This window comes from Penaeus japonicus, unplaced genomic scaffold (genome assembly GCF_977035675.1).
Source record: "Penaeus japonicus unplaced genomic scaffold, GWHDUDI00000001_assembly GWHDUDI00000033, whole genome shotgun sequence".
NCBI lineage: Eukaryota > Metazoa > Arthropoda > Malacostraca > Decapoda > Penaeidae > Penaeus > Penaeus japonicus.
Window position 1 is genome coordinate 16,106,961 of NW_028234435.1, and position 5,000 is coordinate 16,111,960.

Genomic DNA, 5,000 nt, shown 5'->3' on the forward strand with positions numbered 1-5,000 from the left:
TATATTTATTACCACACACACACCCCAACACACACAACAACATCTATATCTATATTTATCTATATATGTATATATATGTATATGTATATATATAATCTTTATCAACATTATTATTATTATCATACTCATCATTATCATTATTTTCATTATTGTAATTATTACCATTACTTTATCATTATCATTTTTATCAATGATGTTATAATGACTATGGTAATAACGATAGTAATGATGATGTGAGCATGTAGTAATGATAAGAATGATGACGATAATATTGATAGCAACAATAAAAATCACATTAATATTAATGATACTGACAAGCATATAAATAATGTGAACAATGTTAATGATAATAATGATAATGATGATAATTATAGTAATAATAGTGATGATGATAATAACAATAGTAATGGTAACAATGACAATAATAGTAATTACGAAGATAACAATAATGATAATAATTATGATAATAACAATAACAATGATAATAATGATAATAATAAGATGAGTAATGATAAGGATGATACCAATAATAATAGTAATAATCATAATGAGAATAATGATAAGAGTAAATGAAATTATAATGTTACAATGATGATAATCATGAATGGCAAGAATAATAATGGTAGTAATGATGAAAATGGTGATAATGATAATAACGATAATAATATCAATGATGACAATGATTATAACGATAATGATAATATCGATGATAATGATAAAAAAAACTAATTGATAATGCTAGTATGATAACAGTAATGATAATGATATCAATACCAACAATGATAAACAATAATAATGACAATGAAACTAATGATAATGACATTTTTGCGTTACATTATACGCCTGTGAAATTGTCGTTCTCTCTCGTGCTCAGTCTTGCATTATATCAACATTATTATCATTATCATGCTCATCGTTATCATTAATTGAATTATTGTAATTATTACCATTACTTTATCATTATCATTTCTATTATTATTATTTTTTTCATATCTTTATACACGTACACAACGAACATACAAATACATATTCAACCACTTAAGCCTAAATATACGACACAAAAGTCAACATAAATATAAAATTCCTATCATAGTCATTTCAACTATCTGAAAAAACACTATATTCATTCGAAAGTCTTAGAAAATGCGTTTCTGTTTCTCCGTGTGCATCCAGGCGTGAAGAAGAATTGTACTGTACATTACGCGCTTCGTAAACTCTTGTACAAGAAATTACATGGTTGTACAAGTTGGTTTGTACAAGAAGATATCTGTTGTTGGACAAGCTTGTGTAGGGGTTTATTGTCTGGAAGGATTTCTGTCCCTCGTTGTATGTTAGGTTGTTAATTTTCTCTTGTGATACGATTGCTTTCTCTCATTTTTCTCTCTCTCTCTCTCTCTCTCTCTCTCTCTCTCTCTCTCTCTCTCTTTCTCTTTCTTAACCCCCTCCCCTTTCCGTTCATCTCCTTTCCCCTCTCCCCCCCTTCCCATCCCCTACCTTCGACCCCCCCACTCTCACTCCCCACTCTAACTCCATCCCCCCCCTTCTTCCCATATCTGCCCCCCCCACCTAAGCCCCCGTCCCTCCTACCATGTAACTTTTAAGGATTTCTTTGTTATCGAAGGTTATAGAGTCTTCTTGAACACTCACTCGTAAGATTTATGTAGATTCGTCATTGTTTCGATAAAATGTGGCTTAATAACGGTGAATTAGACTCAAAAAAATGTATTTGAAGGGGGTGGGGGGTGAGGAGATGAAAAAGAGATTTCGTGCTAGCTAGATTTTAACAAAAAAAAAAAAAAAAAAATATCATCGTTTTTCTGTCAATCTATCTCTGTTGGTCTATCGGTCGGTCTGTATCTGCCTCTTTCTTTCTTTCTTTCCCTCTCTCTCTCTCTCTCTCTCTCTCTCTCGTAGCTCTGGATGAACTTTTTCATATATGATCGATATCTGGACAAAATTGCAAGTTAAGGATGACCTCACTTTTAACACATAGGATTTCGGACGCAAGGGAGACTCACCTAGATAATGAAATTTTACCAGTATATTTTTTTCCTGTGTTTCACTTTTTTTATTATCTATTTGCTCTTTACTTCTGGTTTTACCTCTCTCTCTCTCTTTCTCTCTGTTATTTGATTTTACTCTATTTTGTACTTCGACCCCCCCCCCCATCCTTTATTCGTCTTATCTTCTGCCCCCACTCCTTCGCCCTCCTCTCTACTCCCTTCCTTCCCCTTCCCTTTCCCCCCCTTCTTTCACCCTCCTCTCTTCCCCCTCCCTTCCCCCTCCCACTACCCCTCTTCCTTTGCCTTCCTCTCCTCTCCTCCTTTCTTCTCCCTCTCTGTTCTTTATACTTTCTCTATTATCCCTTCATTCCTTCTCCCCTCTTCCCCCTTTCTTTCTTTCTACCTCCCCCCTTCCCTTCCCCCGAGTTTCTTTTCACTTCCTTCCCCCTGCCTTCTCCCTCCTTCCCTCCTTCCGGTCTTCCTACACCCTTCCCTCCTTCCTTTTCCCTCTCTCCATCCGTCCCTTTCCCCTTCTCTCCATCCCTTCCTCCTTCCACCTATCCCCTCCCCTCGTCTTTCCTCTCCGCCCCTCTTCCTTCACCCTACCTCCTCCCTACGCCCCCAAGCCTTCCATCTCACCCCCCCCTCCCCAAGCCTTCCATCTCCTCCCCCCCCCCACAATCCTTCCCTCTCTCCCTCCCCCCCCCCTTTAACCTGGAAAGATTCCAGTAATAACACAAACTCCAATGTACTTCTATGGGTCTCATCTTATACAGTTTGGTAGAGAGATTTATAACAGAGCAGTGTGTCTAAAACTTCCTTGGATGTGAATCTATGTTTAATGTTGTTCTTGGTATTTTATCTGAATTTTAACTTTTTTTCTTTTTTTTATCGTACTGTTATTTCTAATTGGCGATGCAATTCTTGTCATCGTTATTATCCTTATCATCATTGTTATCATTATCATCATTTCTATTTCATCATTCTCATCATTAATGTTATCATCATTATCATTATCATTTCTATTAGACTCATTATGAAAATGCAAATTTTTACTGATTACTCTCATTTTTATCATTATCTCTATTATCATTATTATCATTATAATAATGATAATTATTATTATCATCATCATCATTATTATTACCATTATCATCATTATTATTATTATTATGATTATCATCTTTATTATCATTGTAATTATTATTGTTATTATTGTTGATATTATTGTTATTATAATCATTATTATTATCATTATCATTATTATAACCATTATTATCATTATCATTATTATCATTATTGTTATAATTGTTATTATTATCATTATCATCTTTATCATTATGATCAATATTATTATTGTCCTTATTACCAGCATCATCAACATTTTAATGATAATGATAATAATGATGATATTGATAAAGAGGATAATAATACATTGGTAATAATAATGATAGTAATGATAATAATGATTATGATAACATTAATGATAATCATCATTATTATTGCAAACAATAGTATTACTAATATCATTGCTCATAAATCGTTATTGTAAATATCATTATAATTATATTATCGTTATTCTTATCATCGCCATTATCTTTTTTATATATCTTATCTAATTGACATATTTATTTACTTATTTACCTATTTATTCCATTATCTTTTTTATTACGACGGCAAAAAGGAAAAAAAAAATAAAAAAAATGGGGAGAGTGGTGATTTCTTCGACGTGTGCAGTTAAGTGTAAAGGACATTCACCTATACTCTTTGCCCTCCTCCTCCCTCCTTCTCTGCACCCCCCCCCCTCTCTGTCCCTCCTCCTTTCTCCCCTCTTCCCCTCTTCAGTGTCAGTGCCAACGTCATTGTGGTTGTCCTACTTGGCTGACTTACACACGCACACATCACACATACACACACACACACACGCACACACACACACACACACACACACACACACACACACATACACTCACATCGACAAACGGACACGGAGGCACAATCACACACACACACACAAATACACGGACACAAGAAGAAGAAGAAAAAGAAGAAGAAAGTACAAACACCACAGAATCGAAGAATCACCTAAAGTAAACCCTTCTCTCTCTCTCTCTCTCTCTCTCTCTCTCTCTCTCTCTCTCTCTCTCTCTCTCTCTCTCTCTCTCTCTCTCTCTCTCTCTCTCTCTCTCTCTCTCTCTCTCTCTCTCTCTCCCTCCTCCTCTCTCTCTTTCTACCTCCCTCCTTCAGGCCCTCCATTTTGTTCGTCATTCCCTCCTTCTATCCCCCACCTTCCCTCCTTCCTCCGTCCCTCTCTCCCTCCCTCCACCTCAGGGAAGGTGCTTCAGCCCATTCGGAGAAAAAGAGAAAGAGAGTCCTGTTCCACTCCCGCCTCCACCTCCTCCCTACACTCTCCCTCGACCTCCACGCCCCTCCCTCGCCCCTCTCTTGGCCGCCCCTCAGCCCATCTAACCTCTCCCGCCCCTTCTTTGGCTCGCCCCTCCGCCTGTCTATCCCCACGTCCCTCCGCCCCTCCCCCCCCGTCCCTTTGCCCCTCCATCCCTCTACCCTTCCTTCGCCTGCTGACCTAAGGAGGCCTGACGCTGTGGGGTGGAACAGTGCCAAACTCAGCCGTCAGTCTCCCCCTGTCCCTCCCTCTCTCCCTCTCGGTTTCCATCACTCTCTCACATACTACTCTCTTTCTTTTTTTCCCAATCATTTCTTCATCTTTTTTCTTTTTTTTGTTTCTTTTCTTCTCTCTTCTCTCAATCCTTCTCTTTTTCCTTCTTTCCCTCTTTCGCAGTATTTCCCTCCTTTCATTCGTATCTCCTTCCTTCACTCTCCTTCCATACTTCCTCATTCTCCCCTGATTTACTATATCCCCCTTCCTTTCTTGTTTATGTCCACGCCTTTTACCTTGTTGTCTTCCCTTACCTCTCCCTTTTTCTCCCTGATGAAAAATCACCTTGTTCCTCCCACCCTAAACTCCTTTTCTCGTTC

General features: G+C 37.6%; 1 protein-coding gene across 1 annotated transcript in view; it reads right to left on the reverse strand.

Annotated features, from left to right (window-relative positions):
• The window catches only part of LOC122254498 (uncharacterized), a 171,333-nt gene that overhangs the window by 9,690 nt on the left and 156,643 nt on the right, over window positions 1-5,000 (reverse strand). The gene's annotated exons all lie outside the window — the stretch shown is intronic.